The 17,765-nt window shown below is 40.4% G+C and overlaps 1 protein-coding gene and 1 long non-coding RNA gene across 4 annotated transcripts in view; one reads left to right on the plus strand and one right to left on the minus strand.

The window, feature by feature from the left end:
- Positions 1–607: 607 nt before the first annotated feature.
- Positions 608–17,765, plus strand: part of ATP7A (ATPase copper transporting alpha) — a 143,846-nt gene continuing 126,688 nt past the window's right edge. For all 3 annotated transcript variants that reach the window (XM_015127720.3, XM_077989486.1, XM_077989487.1), the window contains exon 1: positions 608–878. The gene's annotated coding sequence lies outside the window, so the exon portion shown is untranslated. The remainder of the gene's footprint in view (positions 879–17,765) is intronic.
- Positions 733–4,290, minus strand: LOC144338774 (uncharacterized). Its single transcript, XR_013413154.1, has 2 exons — positions 4,008–4,290; positions 733–3,702 (listed from the first exon to the last, which is right to left on the minus strand). It is a non-coding gene; the product is annotated as an uncharacterized LOC144338774 (long non-coding RNA).

A 17,765-nucleotide genomic window follows, 5' to 3' on the forward strand; every position in this document is an offset into this window, starting at 1 on the left:
CATCTCTTTATGAACTCATGGTAATAGAGACTAACATTTTTGCATCACTGGAATCTTCTAGGTGTTTAAAATGAGGGACGAGTGAATGAATAAATGGGAGAGTGGTTCAGAGCTTGGAATGGCACTATGAAGATGGTTAAGTGACGTCCTACCCCCTCAACACACATATAAAAATTATGAATTTATAAACGTTTTCCTCTTGGTGTCATTTTTCAATGGAGGAAAGAGGGCAAATTCATAGTTCTGGTATTTACATCTGGAATTAGGCTACACAGTCTACAGGAAGCAAGTTAACACAGTCTAACAGATGCACGTGAATTTCATGCTGGGCAAAGATGAACTATGTGGAAGATGACTTATAAGGAACTTTTATGTTACATCTTGGCCTGAGGTTAGGAAACTAAAGATGACAAAGGCACTGTTTTAGTATGGGTTTTCTGGTTTTGTTTTTGTCGTGGGGGCGGGGTGGGGTAGCGGACTTGTACCCTAACAAAGACCCACCCGAGGCTGCGTGTCTGCCCGGGGGCAGCAGGGGGCGGGAGAAGCTTGGCTCTAGACCACGCGTTCCTTGTCACGTGACCTGTCGCTCTCTTTCCCGTGGCGGCCCAGCTTCCGGCAGGGGCATCACCCGGAAGTGGGGGTAGTCAAGGGAGGGAGGGATAAAGGCGTCTGGCCGCGGCGGGCTGGGGGTGGGAAAAGAGAAGCAGAGGGAGGAGTTGCTGCTGCCGCCGCCGCAGGAGTTGCTGCTGCCGCCGCCGCAGCCACGGCTACTGTGACTTCTCCGATTGTGTGAGCTTTGTTGGAGCCTGCGTACGTGGATTTATCGCTGCCACGGTCTGCGTAGCTCCAGAGGTTTAACCATAGGATAGAGAAACCAGGTAAGTCCTACACTGGCTTCCCATCGTCCTTTCTCCTGCAGGGAGTCTTGTGTGCTGTCAGTTTGTACTACGAGTGTGGCGAGAAGGTCATGTTAGTCTGGGGCAGTCTCGAAAGTCTCACTTATTCACAATTCAGATATTACTACACTTATGTTTTACCTCCCCTAACAGGGGATAGAGGAGGGGAAATTAAATCCTGACCTGTGTCACTTTCTTGTACCCTCTTGGAGAGAGTGTCTTGATCATCTATGGCCTACGTTACCCAATTAATTGAGGGTACAAGAAAGTTTGTGTTTGGCATTGGAAGTCACATGGACTGGGGTCTTTGCTTAGTGACACCTCTTTATACTTTGGAAGCTAAGGTTACTAAAATGACCATAATTGATGAAATAATAATTGAAAAATAGATATTTGGCTTCTTGTCTTGCTCTGGGAGCGTAAGGTATATACTGAGAGAACACTCTTGTTTCCACTTAGTTTTGTTCATTGTGCCCCCTTTCCAGTAAAGTTACTCTCCATTGTCCACCCCTGTGGCATCTTATCTTTGACACTTTTCTTCGTTGTAGACGTTGAGATTATCTGAAGCACAAACTCTTACTGGTTCACAATTCAGCGTTTTTCCAGGATCTGATCTTTATTTTAATCCGAGACTCTTCATCTACAATAGTATGGCTTTGTACTGAGAATATGTGTAGAACATTGAATTAGATGATACTGAGGTTATTAATTTTTTTTTTTTTTTTGGCCGGGGGCGGGGGCGGGGGAGGGGGCGATGCACGAGAAATAAGACAGAGTTCCTGGCCTCAAAAGCGTTTACATCCAATAGGCCGAGCGCAGTGGCCCACAGGCCTGTAATACCAACACTTTGGGAGGGTGGATCACTTGAGGTCAGGAGTTCGAGACCAGCCTGGCCATCATGGCGAAACCCTGTCTCTACTAAAAATACAAAAATTAGCTGGGCGTGGTGGCGGGCGCCTGTAATCCCAGCTACTCGGGAGACTGAGGCAGGAGGATCGCTTGAACCTGGAAGGCGGATGTTGCGGTGAGCCGAGATCTCTCCACTGCACTCCAGCCTGGGCTACCAGAGCGAAACTCTGTCTCCAAAAAAGAAGGAAAAAAAAAAAAAAAGAGTTTACATACAATTGAGTCCTAATTGAGTCAGTTGAAATCAGCTATGAAGACAACGGTCGGTTTCTAGCAGCCCCACTGACTGAATTACTACGATGCTTATTGCATCCTTTTTAATGGTTATTTTTGAACTGGCATTTTATTATATTTAACATTTTCTTGTGTCTAAGGTCATGACATGAGAGAGTTTTTTTGTACTTGAGGGTCTCAATGTAGTAGGAAAGATATACGATTACCTAAACATTTAAAAAATCTCACGAACATTCTATAGTAGAAACAGGAAGTGTTATGAGAGTGCAGGGAAGGGAGCATGTGAACTGGGCTTTGAAAAATAGATAGGATTTGGCTTTGCAGGAATGGAGGAAAAGGAAGACATCTATCTGGACTGATAGATAGAAGAAATAATGTGAGCAAAGCCGTGGGGGTCTGGAAAGTTGCCCGACATCCAGTAACACACTGTATGTCAATGTCCCTACTTCTAACAGCCACATCTTCCAAGATGTCACTGATTAAAATTAGAAAAAAATATAGAATACAAAACTAGTCAGCTCACAGACATATCCAACTGCCCTTCAGCCAACAAAAAAAGCTTATATAGAGAAAAAAATACACGGACATGACAAAAACAATGTTAATGTATGAGGCTTAATTCTGATGTAAACTCAAATCTAAAAGAGAAAAATGTAAAACTTGCTAGCTATACTTTAATTCTGATTGAGTGTTGTGCCTTAAATATAATTTGGAATCATTTTTTAAATTGTTGGGAATGAATAACATTTTCTGAAGTGAGCAGCTGTTCCAGGTTTTCCCCAAGGAGACTCTGCTTTTCCTTTTTTCCTCTAAATTGATTTCTCTCTATTGGTCTTCTTAACTTGATAGGAACATTTCTTTTCGATCATAGCCTTAGAAAGATCTTGATTCCTGCCCTCAAGATAAGGTTAAACACTAATCCCTCCGAAGGATAGGTTAACATCTCTGTTCTCTAAAGCAGAAGATTGATTTTCTTTGAAAAATGCATGCAGAAGCAGTAAAATTTGCTTACAAAACAACAGAGAGAGAGAAAAAAGAGTGCAAAAATAACCCCAGCTAACACTCTACAACCTTCACTTCTGTGAGGGTGCTAAAGGAAATACATTTTAAAAAAATAAATTCCTGTTATAACTCCTTTTATCTATATATATTTAAAAGCTCTTGGCAAACTTTATTAATCAAGACTTTGGACATCTTGATGAGTGAAAATAATCTTCATTTGCCAGTTGGGAAAGTAAATTGCCAGGAGAGATTTTTGTGTGAACTCATACAAGCACTAGCATAGATGAGAATAGTATTTGGGAGTTTTGTCTCAAAATTCCTTCTATTCATCTTTGTTAAAGGGCAGTTCAGGTTTTACAGTGTTTTGTTTTTTAGACAACAATATTTCTTAGGATATAACTCAACATGGGGCCGGGGCAAGAGTGTTGGGGGACTGGGGGACAGACGAGTGATAGGCAATGGCTAGGCAGAGTATTTTAGTTCAGTCTACCATCCCAGCAATCATGTTTTTCCCTCTTAAATCTCAGTCTTCAGGTCGATTTAATGTGACATTACTTGCTTAACTTGCTGAGATAGTTTGGCAAGAAAAATATCAAAATTCCTTTAGAATGTGTTTCATTAAAGTAAAAGGGTCCTGTGTTTCTGGTTTCCTAAAATGTTCTTACTTTTTTTTTTTTTTTTTTTTGAGACGGAGTCTCACGCTGTTGCCCAGGCTGGAGTGCAGTGGCGCGATCTCGGCTCACTGCAAGCTCCGCCTCCCGGGTTCCCGCCATTCTCCTGCCTCAGCCTCCTGAGTAGCTGGGACTACAGGCGCCCGCCACCGCGCCCGGCTCATTTTTTTTGTATTTTTTAGTAGAGACGGGGTTTCACTGTGGTCTCGATCTCCTGACCTTGTGATCCGCCCGCCTCGGCCTCCCAAAGTGCTGGGATTACAGGCTTGAGCCACCGCGCCCGGCCAAATGTTCTTACTTTTTGCAGCACTGTTTGCAAATTGAAGTGATTTCCTAATCTTTGTGTTCCCAAATGTATAAGATATTGGTAGACTACATCAGTTTTCACAGATACCTCTTTCCTTGAAGGAAGTGAGGGTAAAATACCCCATTTTGAGCCAGTTATGTGTACTTTGTACCATATTTTTTGTCCGCATTTAGAATTGTACAGCTATGTCACAAGGATGAAAAAAGAGTTTTGCTTATTTTTACTATTAAACTCTAGTGTAAAAGTCCAGTTTTTCAGACCTATGATCAGGAGTGCATTTTTAACAATTTACCAGTTGAAATAAATGGGTTATTTCACATTGTAGGGATATTGTTTTAGATTGACCATTAACCTTATTTTATTTTATTTTTATTTTAAAAGATGTTATTGTTATTATTTATCTATGTATTTATTTATTTTTAGAGACAGGGCCTCGCTCTGTGGCCCAGGCTAGGGTGCAGTGGTACAATCATATCTCACTGCAGCCTTAATCTCCCGGGCTCAAATGATCCTCTGGCTTCTCAAGTAGCTGGAACCACAGGTGCATGCCACCATGCCTAGCTACTTAATTAATTAATTATTATTATTATTTTTAAGAGATGGGGTCTTGCTCTGTCACCTAGGCTAGAGTACAGCGGCGCCCTTATAGCTCACTGCAGCCTCGATCTCCCAGGCTCAAGCAATCCTCCTACCTTAGCCTGCTGAGTAGCTGGGACTACAGGTGTGTGCCACCACTCCCAGCTAATTTTTAAATTTTGTGTAGAGACAGCATCATGCTGTGTTGTCCAGGCTGGTCTCAAACTCCTGGCCTCAAGCAATCCTCCTGCCTCAGCCTCCCAAAGTGTTGAGATTACAGGTGTGAGCCACAGAGCTTAGTTGAGATTACAGGTGTGAGCCAGACCCTTAGTTGATTTTGTTTGTAAAAAGGTAAGGTGTTTTCTCCATCTGACTTCAGACCAGCCCGAGAACAGAGCAGAACCTCCTACAGACACCCATTGCCCTGCTGCTGTACACTTCAACAGCTTGCACAAGGGAACTCACTTGGAGAAATTGTGTAGTTTAAAAATGTATTTTGTATAAAATAACTTGCTCTGCTATAAACCACCATTAAAAACCAGTGTTTTGATTTGGCACTTAAATATTTTTGGAGTGAAAATTATCACTAAAGTGACATATGACTCCAACAAAAAATATGGTTTTATTATGTTAAAGAGTACTGTATTGATTTGCCAAAGTTTTGTAACTTAATAAAGATATTAACTTCCTTGGATTTGTAGTTTGTGATTTAGTATGCTGTACTGTGAGCGGGTTATGTTAACTGAAAAAATAAAGTCATTACCTGGAAAAAAAAGTTAATGTGTTTTGTTTTGTGCCATTGTAATTGCTGCTGATCCTGCATGTGCAATTGATGTCTCAATAAAAGCAGATAGGGAGGGAAGAATATCTGAATTACTTCCCTTCCGTACTCCCACTTGAGAGTTTGCAGAGCGCTCACTGTATACTTCTTGGAATTGTGGAGAAAATGGTTTCTGCTTTGTTGAGTGTGCTACCTGAAGTGTGCTACCTGCCACTCAGGAGAGTAAAGCATTAAAAGAACTTCTATTAAGACCTGAGAAACTGTCAACAGAGATATAAGAACAGAGAGAAAAAAGTTAAAAGTGGGAAGCCCTCTAAAGAAAATTATCAGAACTATTCAGGATAAACTTGTAGCTGACCTACAGTGTCATGAGGATACTTAAGAGTTGATCCTTGAGCTAACAAAAACTTAAGGAGAGCTTAGTTGTTAAAGAATTCCAAGTGTAATATCCTTTGTTGTGGTAGGCATAAAAGAAGATATCTAACTTTTTTGATGATGATAAAATTGTTTGCTCTAAGACTTCTTATTAATTATAAATTTATTAAGTTAATATATTTTAATTATTAATATAAATTATTAAATATATGTATTAATTATTAATAGATTGTATTATTAAAACAATATTATATTAAATTATTTGCATACAGCCAGTTTCTTTTTTCTGTTTTTTGAGACAGGGTCTTGCTCTCTTTCCCAGCCTGGAGTTCTACAGTGGCATGATCTCAGCTCACTGCAACCTCTGCCTCCTGGGCTCAGGTGATCCTCCTATGTTAGCTCTTGAGTAGCTGGGACTATGGCACGGGCCACCATGCTCTGCTAATTTTTTTTTTTTTTTATATTTTTAGTAGAGACTGTGTTTCACTATGTTACTTAGGCTGGTCTTGAATTCCTGAACTCAAGCAATCTGCCTGCCTTACCCTCCCAAAGTACTGGGATTACAGGAGTGAGCCACTGCTCCCAGCCTACTTTCTTTAAAAAACTTTACACCATTGGCCTGAAGGAAAAGCCAGCTTCATTTTGACCAATAAATGCTTTCTTCTATTTTGCTGTTAATTCTAAATGTTACTTTTTACTTCAGATTTTATCCACAATATCTTGTTATTAATTTCTAATCACACCTGTAAGTGCATTTTTATGTTCTTAGTAATCAGATTGGTGTCATATATCTTCACGTATTGTTCATCTAAAGCAAAGTGTTTATTTTGCACATCTGTTTCTGCCTAGGTGATAATAGGATTAATTTTGATCACAAAAATCTTTAAAACCTTCAGATAGTTTTAAAGCCTTAAGTTCTTTGAGTGATGATGGGAAAAAGGAGATATATATATATATGTATATATGTATATATGTATGTATATTTAAGACAGAGTCTCGCTCTGTTGCCCAAGCTGGGGTGCAATGGCACGATCTCGGCTCACTGCAACCTCCGCCTCCCGGGTTCAAGTGATTCTCCCTGCCTCAGCCTCCTGAGTAGCTGGGATTACAGGCACCCGCCACCACACCCGGCTAATTTTTGTGTTTTTAGTAGAGATGGGGTTTTGCCATGTTGGCCAGGCTGGTCTCGAATTCCTGACCTTAGGTGATCTGCCCACCTCTGCCTCCTAAAGTGCTGGGATTACAGGCATGAACCACCATGCCTGGCTGAAGGATAATTTATTTAGTACAGTATATTATTTGACCTTGAGTGCCAAGGTATGATTAGAATTGCTTAAGAGTTTGTCCACTGTGTTTATTGCAAAAATAACCCACAGATTCCTCTTTCTTTAGGGCAAGTAATAAGTCATGGGATCTTGACTCTTACTATTTTTTTTGGATGCAAATAAGTGAAGGTGACCAGAATTTTTCCTCTGTCTGGTGTGGAAAATAGATCTGGTACTTTATTGTTTGCATTTTGCTAAGAGTACACATACTCTTTCATAGGGCCAAATTTTATTCCCAGACCTAGCAGGTGGTTAAACTGGGATTTAAATCCAGTCAGTTTTGGCTTCAGAACCTGTGCTCTTACCTAACATAAAGGAACTGTGTTTTTAAAAGTACATAGACATTTGAGCAAAGTAGGTATATTCAAATTAAGTTCCTTGTTTGTCTTAAAATGGGAAATACTCATTTGTCGTTTAATGTGCGAATGAGCAAATTGATTTTGTGATTAAATGATTAAGATATTGGTAGCTCATAATTTCCTTGGTAATTTAAAACTAATCTCAAAAGTAGGGAACCATAATTTTGTTTTTAGCTAATTATGTTATTTAAAGATATGCTGGGCCAGGCACTGTGGCTCATGCCTGTAATCCCAGTACTTTGAGAGGCCGAGGTGGGTGGATCACTTGAAGTCAGCAGTTCAAGACAAGCCTGGGCAACATGGTGAAACCCCATCTCTCCTACAAATACAAAAATTAACCAGACGTAGTGGTGTATACCTGTAATCCTAGCTACTCGGGAAGCTGAGGCAGAAGGATGGGTAAAGCCCAGGAGGCAGAGGTTGTAAGGTTGTAGTGAGCCAAGATTGCACCATTGCACTCTAGCCTGGGTGATGGGGAGTAAAACCATGTCTTAAAAAAAAAATACTAAAACACCTAATGTTTATTTTTGTTTATTTCTTTATTTTCGAGATGGAGTCTGGCTCTGTCACCTAGGCTGGAGTGCAATGGTGCCATCTCGGCTCACTGCAACCTCCGCCTCCTGGGTTCTAGCGATTCTCTTGTCTCAGCCTCCCAAGTATCGGGGACTACATGTGTACACCACCATGCCTGGTTAGTTTTTGTACTTTGGTAGAGAAGGGGTTTTGCCATGTTGGTCAGGCTGGTATCAAACTCCTGACTGACCTCAAGTGATCCACCCGCCTCGGCCTCCCAAAGTGCTGGGATTACAGGCTTGAGCTACCGCTCCCGGCCCTGCCACCATGCCCAGCCTAATACTTAATTTCTAAGTTACACCATAGAAAATTGGCTTGCGCGGTGGCTCATGCTTGTAATCCCAGCACTTTGGGAGGCCTAGGTGGGTAGATTGCTTGAACTCAGGAGTTCTAGACCAACCTGGGCAACAAGGTGAAACCCCATCTCTACAAAAATTGCAAAAAATAGCCAGGCGTGGTGACGTGCGCCTGTAGTCCCGGCTACTGGGGAGGCTAAAGTAGGGGGATTGCTTGAGCCTGGGAGGTTGAGGCTGCAGTGAGCTGAGATCATGCCACTGCACTCCAGCCTGGGCGACAGAGTGAGACCCTGTCTCAAAAAAAAAAAAAAAAAAGAGAGAGAGAAAGAAAATGGAAAACTCAGATTGAGAGGGTCCCCCGGTAGCCTATAGTACACCTACATATGCTAACATGGCATCTTAAAGCTCATTATGACAGCTGGCAGATCAAATCACTGTGATGTGCTCATCCTGTTTCCCTATCAAGGAAACTCATAACAATCTACTTCTGTAATTAGTGAGCCACAGACTCTAGGCCATCGAGATTTTCCACATTCCCTAATTGTCAAATGCTGAACCATACTTGTACTGAATAAGTTGTGATACAGTGTAAGCAAGGGAAAAGGCCTTATGTATGTCTCACCTACTCTGCAAATAGCTGCATTCTTACAGAGTTGTATGTAAATTGAAGTTTTACAAAGCATGTCAGCACTTCGATTAGTACATTTTTATTGTGTGCTTATTGCATATTCAGTGTTTACTGTGAGCTATACAAATAAGTATAAGGCATATGTTCCAGTGTCTAGCAAGAGAAAGAAGTTTAATACCAAGCAGAGAGAAATCAGGTACTACTAAACTATGAAACTGATTCCAGGGTATTCGGAATTTAAAAAGAAAGTAGCTAGGAGTATTTGACATGATTTTTCATGAACGAGGTGGGACTTCATTTCTTACTCAACAGTGATTTATTGAGTATCCACCATGTTCAATGGTGGTATGATAGTGAACATAGCACATATGGTCCTGCTTTTGTGGAGTTTACAGTCTAGTGAAGTAATAGAACTTAAATATGTGCAAGAAAACATTCTAGGTGAGGGGACCAGTTCTAAACAAAGTCATAGAAATAAATGATAAGAGCATGGACTGCATGGCAGTCAGTGAAGGGACTTGCCTGATTGTAGTAGAGATTTTATGTTGGGGAGGAGCATTGCAAGTGACAGATGCAGACCATCTTTTGAATGCTTTGAAGAACTATTTAAGTCTGTCGAAAAGTCCTTTGGATACACTGTTCCGGAGAGAGTTTGGGGCTTTGGGGTCATACTGCCTTGGTTTGATCTCATCTCCACTCTAATTTGTTTAAGTTTAGAATTTTATAGTAAGTTTTCTCAGTGACCCAACTCTACAGGCAATAAAATGATATTTACAGAGTGGCTGGGGTCAGTAACCCTTGTATCAGTTAAGCAATGTACACATGAAGTGCCAGTAGGAAGTCCAAGGAAAGGTTGGGAGAAATAAAAGGAGGTTAGTCAAGGAAAGAGAAATACATTCTGTGATGGTTGGTAGAATGTCATCAGAAATGTCTTCAAGCAAAACAGTACATTTGCCTGTCTTTGTTTCTAGTTGCGTTTAACGGTACTGTGTTTTCCTTGTCTAAATATGAAGAAGAGAAACTAAACTGCAGCTATTTGACTTGGGCATCTGAGAGCTACCAATAGTTGGCTTAGGTTATGTTCTACATTTGAAGCATCTGGTCAATTTTAGATTGTCTTCTATACTTGAAGCATCTGGCTAGACCAGTTGTGTCCCAGTTTTGTATTTTACCTAAACTCAACTTGGTCAGAAGCTTATGTAGTAAGTATTGTTTGTAACCTGTGTTAGTACTCTCTTAACATGGCTTAAGGCGTGAATGGATTGCCAAATGAATACCTGTTATGACCTGTATTTTTTCTTGTTACCTTTGGATTTAATGTAAGTATAATAATGCTCCAAGAACATTTGACAGTATTGTTCAGGCACTGTTTTTTTTTTTTTTTTTTTTTTTGAGAGAGGATCTGGCTTTATTGCCTAGGCTGGAGTGCAGTGGCACGATCACAGCTCACTGCAGCCTCAAACTCCTGGGCTCAAGCGATCCTCCTACTTCAGCATTCCAAGTAGATAGGACCACAGGCATGTGCCACCATGCCTGGCTAGTTTTTAATTTTTTTTTTTTTTTTTTTGTAGAGACGTGATCTTACTTTGTTGCCCAGGCTGGTCTTGCACCCCTGGGTTCAAGTGATTCTCCTGTCTCAGCCTCCCCAAAGTGCTGGGAGTACACAGGCATGAGCCATCATGCATAGCTGCTTATTCAGGTGCCTTTAAGAAATTTTTTCCACCAGAAAAGTAGAAATGATCGTACCAGACTACCTTTGTCTCCTCCCAATCTTTTATTATGGTGATGTCTAACCTTGTTATAAGGAGGAGCTTCTTTTAATCTCAGAGTCATGAGATCAGGGCAGATACTGACAGTGTAGTTCCTGAGAAGTAGTTGCTGGCTGTGCTGTTCTTCCTTTCACACTGGAAATCTTAGCTGAGACATGTAGCAGAGAGAAGACATTATGGGGAACCAGCATAAAGCTTTATAGGAGATGAGGTGTCTAGATCTACCAGTAGATCCCGATTTGCAGGTTTGAGACTCCTACCTTATTTCATCCGTAGCTGTTGCATTATACAGATCTAGTGGGCAGCAGCCACAGTCTGTAAAAATTATGACATGGACTTACGCAATGTGGCAGCCCTGGAAGCTACCCAAACCACTTCTATTTCTAGTCCTATATTCCCTTCAATACCTCCTACATCCAGCAGCCATGATAGTCCCAACACGTTTATCATTTGAGTATCTTTGCTTCCCACTTTAAGGCTCCCCTTTAATCCAACAGATAAAATTTACATCTTTGTCTAAGGATTTCAAGGAGTTGCATAAGTTTTCTTATTCTCTTTAAGTATACTCATCAAGAAAATAATACCTGCCTCGTCTAATTCATAGGGTGTTATCAGTATCAAGTGGAATAATGTATGCAAAAACACTTCATAAATTAAAGAATACTACACAAACATAATATTCTTTTTGAATGTATTGTGTTGTGGAAAGAACACTGAATTTGAATCAGATGTCTGGCATCTCAGTTCTTTCTGCTGTTAATGAACTGTGACTTTGGACAAAGTACTTTGTGCTTTGGGGACTTTGTTTCCTTACCTATAAAAGGAAACTAATAATGCCACTCTTATCTACCCAGAAACCTAAGAGCTACTTTTTCTTCACCTCCACATTCAGTCACCAAATTTGTTGTCTAGTTCTTAAAATTTCTTAAATTGGTCCTCTCCTCTCTATCTCCGTTCAGTTCCTAATCACTTCCCTTTTGAGCAGTAGCCTGTTAAAAAAAAATTGTGGTAAAATATGCATAATATAATATTGACTTTCTTAACCCTTTTTTTTTTTTTTTTTTGAGATGAAGTCTCACTCTGTCGCCCAGGATGGAGTGCAGTGGTGTGATCTCTGCTCACTGCAGCCTCCACCTCCCAGGCTGAAACAATTCTCCTGCCTCAGCCCCCTGAGTAACTGGGATTACGGGCACATGCCACCCCTGGCTAATTTTTGTATTTTTTTTTTTTTTTTGAGATGGAGTCTTGCTCTGTCGCCCAGGCTAGAGTGCAGTGGCACCATCTTGGCTCACTGCAAGCTCCACCTCCCGAGTTCATGCCATTCTCCTGCCTTAGCCTCCCGAGTAGCTGGGACTACAGGTGCCCGCCACCACGCCCAGTTATTTTTTTGTATTTTTAGTAGAGACGGCATTTCACCGTGTTAGCCAGGATGGTCTTCATCTCCTGACCTCGTGATCCGCCTGCCTCGGCCTCCCAAAGTGCTGGGATTACAGGCATGAGCCACTGCGCCTGGCCTAATTTATGTATTTTTAGCGGAGATGGGGTTCCACCATGTTGGCCAGGCTGGTTTCAAACTCCTGACCTCAAATGATCCACCCACCTTGGCCTCCCAAAGTGCTGAGATTACAGGCATGAGCCACTGTGCCTGGCCCTATTTTAACCATTTTTAAAGGTACAAGTCAGTGGCATTGAGTGCATTCTTAATGTTGTACAATCATCACTGTTATGCATTTCTAGATTTTTTTCATCATCCCAAACTGAAACTCTGTACCCATTAAATAATAGCTTCTCATTCTGCCTTCTCTCACCCCCTGATAACCTCATTCTCCTTTCTGTGTCTATGAATTTACCTATTCTAGGTACTTTTTGAAAAATAATTTCAATATTTATTTTTGATTCAGAGGGTACATGTGCAGGCTTATTACCTGGGTATATTGCATGATGCTGAGGTAGGGATACAATTGATACCGGCAACCAGGTACTGAGCAGAGTACACAATAGTTTTTCAACCCTTGCCCCACTCCCTCCCCACCGAGTAGTCCCCAGGATCTATTGCTGCCATCTTTATGTCTATGAGTACCCATTGTTTAGCTACCACTTATAAGGGAGAACTTATGGTATTTGGTTTTCTGTTCTGCGTTAGTTTGCTTAGGATAATGGCCTCCAGCTGATTCCACGTTGCTTCAAAGGACATGATTTTGTTCTTTTTTTAATGGCCATAGTATTTCATGGTGTATATGTACAACATTTTCTTTATCCAATCCATCATCGATGGGCACCTAGGTTGATTCTATGTCTTTGCTATTGTAAATAGTGCTGCAATAAACATACAAGTGCATGTCTCTTTTTGGTAGGACAATTTATTGTCTTTTGGATGTATACTCAGTAATGGGATTACTGGGTTGAACTGTAGTTCTGTTTTAAGTTCTTTGAGAAATCTCCAAACTGCTTTCCACCGTGGCTGAACTAATTTACATTCCCACCAACAGTATATAAGCATTTCTAGGTACTTTTAATAAATGGAATAATACAATATTTGCCCTTTTATGTCTGGCTTATTTTACCTAGCATAATGTCTCAAAGTTTCATCCACGTTGTAGTATGGGTGAGAATTTCATTCCTTTTTATGGCTGAATAATATTCCATTGTTGGGTAATAATATTTTAACTGGTCCTCCTAACTCCAGGCTTCGCTCTATCAAATTTGTCCTTCATGATCTGACCTTACTTACCTTTACAATCTCCTTATTGTTAAAGTTCATGCCATATGCCTCAGCCATACCAACGGTAGTCCTTAAATATGCCATGCTGTTTGACAACTCTGTAACTTTATTCATGGCTCTTTTATCTGAAATTTATTTCCATTCTTCTGGAGAACTCCTACTCAATCTTCAAGACCCGGTTTACCTAACAATAGTGGATGGGTTAAATTATGATATGTTCATATAGTGGACTTCTAGTCAGCCTTTTAAAATTATGGCATATATATTAGTGGTTAAAAGCACAGACTCTGGACCAGGCTTACTGGGATCAAATTTCAAATCTGTCACTTACTAACTATGTGACCTTGGGAAAGTTCCTTACCCTCTCTGTATCTCAATTTTTTCGTCTATAAAACAGGGATAGTAATTGTATCTATCCCATCAGGTTGCTGTAAACATTTAATTACTTAGAAGTATTAGCTAGGCCGGGCACAGTGCCTCATGCCTGTAATCCCAGCACTTTGGGAGCCCGAGGCGGATGGATCACTTGAGGTCAGGAGTTCGACACCAGCCTGGCCAACATGGTGAAACCCTGTCTCTACTAAAAAATATATAAAAATTAGCCAGGCTTGGTGGTGGGCACCTGTAATCCTAGCTACTTGGGAGACTGAGGCAGGAGAATCACTTGAATCCAGGAGGCGGAGGCTGTGGTGAGCTGAGATCACGCTACTGCACTCTAGCCTGGGCAACAGAGCTAGATTCTGCCTCAAAAAAATAAAAATAAAAATATTAGCTATTATGTTTTCTTTTATTTATTTTTTAGTTTTTAAATTTTTTGTAGAGACGGGGTCTCGCTATGTTGCTCAGGCTGATCTTGAACTCCTGGCCTCAAGGAGTCCTCCTGCTTTGGCCTCTCAAAGTGCTGGGATTACAGGCGTGAGTCACTGTGCTCGGCCAAAAGTATTAGCTATTGTTATATATTAATATTTACTGTCATAGAAAAGTGTTTATTATATAGTGTTAAATGAAAAGAAACATGCTGTAAACCAGAATAGTATATCATTTTTGTTTAAAATGTGTGTGTTGTTGGGTGTGGTGGCTCATGCCTGTAATCCCAACACTTTGGGAGGACCAGGCAGGAGGGTTACTTGAGGCCGGGAGTTTGAGAACAGCTTGGGCTATATTGGGAGAACTAAGCTCTACAAAAAATACAAAATTAGCTGGGCATGTGGTACATGCCTTGAGTCCCAGCTACTCAGGAGGCTGAGGTGAGAGGATTGCTTGAGCCTAGGAGGTCAAGGCTGCAGTGAGCTATTACTATGCCATTGCACTCCAGCCTGGGCAACAGAGTCAGACACTGTCTCAAAAAAATGTGTGTTTATATGTATACACATATATAATATCCTCCTAGGCTTACATACATCCCCCACCACACACACACAACCCTCAACATGTTAGTCTTCGTTATTTCTCAGTGATAGACCAATTGGTTGTTTATTTTTTATATTTGCTCATCTATATTTTCTGTTTTTCTCCATTTGACATTTATTTCTTACATTGGAGAGAGTGAAAAAAGACACAATTAAAGCATCTATTCTGTGAAGGCTTCCCTGATTTCCCTTCCTTCATCCTTTAGGGCACCAGAATACCCTGCATTCCTGAACTCCTTAAAGCCTGTGTTATATTCATTTACCTTTTAATCCCCAACTGGGACTAGTGCAGAGCCTAAAAATTACATGCACTTAGCCATATTAGTAAGGTGAAAATGGAATTATGTGCAAGCACTTTACACATGTTATCTCATGTACATCACTCAGCAGTCCCATGAGTAAGAGTTATATGTATTTTTCAGATGAGGAAACTGAGCATCAGAAGAGACCAAACAATTTGCTGAAGGTATACAACAGTAAGCAACAGAATTTGGATTCAAATCCAAGTCTGTTTGATGCCAAAGGTGGTCTTTTCAATGTATATTGAATGACTGAATGATCTAATGAATGTATCTGCTGTCTCAGATGACATAATTTATGAAAGACTTATTGATAAATAAATATGCTATATGGATGTAAAGATATGTTGTTATTTTCTGCTGTATTTTCATCTGCACCCTAGATTCTGACAAGGCAAACCAGCTTTCCTTCTCCCCATGCACAATTTTTTCCCTCTATTAGTCTAAATTGGCAATTTTGGCTCTCCATTTGTCTTTTTATACTGCCCATGCTCTTTACACTCTTTAGGAACCTGACTCATAATTATGATATTAAGCTTTTCAGATTAATCTAGCCACGTCCATCAGATTTACTGTTGTGTGTGCATGTTGAGGAAACTCATTGGAAAGTATCTGGCCAGATATAATTTGTTTCAGTGATGCCAAAGTATGGTAATTCCTAGTTTAATGTGTTTACCTTTTTCTTTTTTCTTTTCTTTTTTTTTTTTTTGAGACAGAGCCTATTTTCCTTTTTTTCATGTGCTGATATGTCCACATTTAATTTCCTACATTCATACTCATACCGCTTTCAAAAGAAGGTGTTGTCAATGATAAAACATTAGACAGAAATAGTTTTTAGACATAGGATGTTAATTAATAAGTTCAGCCTATGGCTTATTTAGGTTTATGTTTTTGTGTGTATGTGTACATAGCCTTCATCATTTAAGTTTATGTTTTGTGTGTATGTGTGTGCAGCCTTCATCAAAAGAAAAAAGGGGGATAGTCAAGAGGCATTTTAATAATTTATTTCACAGCTACAACAGAATATACTAAACGAAAATTTAGAATTTGATTATAGCTTGACTCCCTACAATTTTTTCAGAATTAAAAATTTGAATCCCCTTTAAAGCCAACTAACTGAAGGGAAGCATCTACTTTGTGAAAATTGCCTATCTAAAATGGGGGGGAATAACCCCCTTTTAAGTACAGCATGTTTTTTATTCTACCAGAACCAGGTTTCTAAAGATTTCAACCTATTTTTATAATCTCAGTTTTTTGAGATGATAAAGTTCATTTTAGTGATTTCCAACTAAGAAAGCACAATCCACAGAACTGAAGAATGGATTCTGGAAAGGGAAACTTCCTGCAAATTATGATGAATTTATAGAAATAGTAAATATTTAAATTACATAAATAGTAAATATTGTTGGTAGTTATTTGTCTTGATTTCTGTTCAACAAGTGTGCATTTGAATTAGCACACAATTTATTTTATTCCTAGCAATTCAGTATATTTTTCATAGCCATCAATATTTGGGATTCTGCTTGCTTATAATTACAAATCACTTGAAACCTGCCAGTTGAAAACTCTCAAGGGTGTGAAATGATATGGGCCTTCTGTGAATTCATTCCCCTTTATCTGTATAAAATACCTGGCCAACCAGTTGTCTTTGACAATTTTAAAGTACTGTTTCCTTTCTTAAAAACTTCTTTCCAGAAGCTGGTCTCCCACACATTTCCAGTACATAATATATATATATATATATATATATATATATATATATATATATATTTTTTTTTTTTTTTTTTTGAGACGGAGTCTCGCTCTGTCGCCCAGGCTGGAGTGCAGTGGCGCGATCTCGGCTCACTGCAAGCTCCGCCTCCCGGGTTCACGCCATTCTCCTGCCTCAGCCTCCCGAGTAGCTGGGACTACAGGCGCCCACAACCGCGCCCGGCTAATTTTTTGTATTTTTAGTAGAGACGGGGTTTCACCGTGGTCTCGATCTCCTGACCTTGTGATCCGCCCGCCTCGGCCTCCCAAAGTGCTGGGATTACAGGCGTGAGCCACCGCGCCCGGCCAGTACATAATTTTTCATCCGTATCTGTCCTGACAGTGATTCAGCTTTGAAAAGGAGAGAATGTAACCAGATTTTCACCCTTATTGGCCTAAGTCTTTATTTTTTGAGACAGAGTCTTGCTCTGTCACCTAAACTGGAGTGCAGTGGCATGATCTCGGCTCACTGCAACTTCCGCCTCCCGGGTTCAAGTGATTCTCCTGCCTCAGCCTCCCGAGTAGCTGGGACTACAGGCACGTGCCACCATGCCCAGCTGATTTTTGTATTTTGGGTGGAGACGGGGTTTCACCATGTTGGCCAGGCTGATCTCGAACTCCTGACCTCAGGTGATCCACCCGCCTCGGCCTCCCAAAGTGCTGGAATTACAGGCATGAGCCAACACGTCCAGCCAGCCTAAGTCTTTAAAACAGGACTTGAAAGAAATTGAAGGGTTGGATATGGGTGGGGATGTAGATCTAGACTATATTTCTGGAATGTTTGCTTCCTTCGTGCTGAAAATTGTTCTTTGGACCTTGGTATGAAAAGAGAAAATATATGAAAAACAAGAATGTTATGAAAAGTCTAAGTATTCTGAAAAATACATC

Source organism: Macaca mulatta, chromosome X (assembly GCF_049350105.2).
Source record: "Macaca mulatta isolate MMU2019108-1 chromosome X, T2T-MMU8v2.0, whole genome shotgun sequence".
Classification (NCBI taxonomy): Eukaryota; Metazoa; Chordata; class Mammalia; order Primates; family Cercopithecidae; genus Macaca; species Macaca mulatta.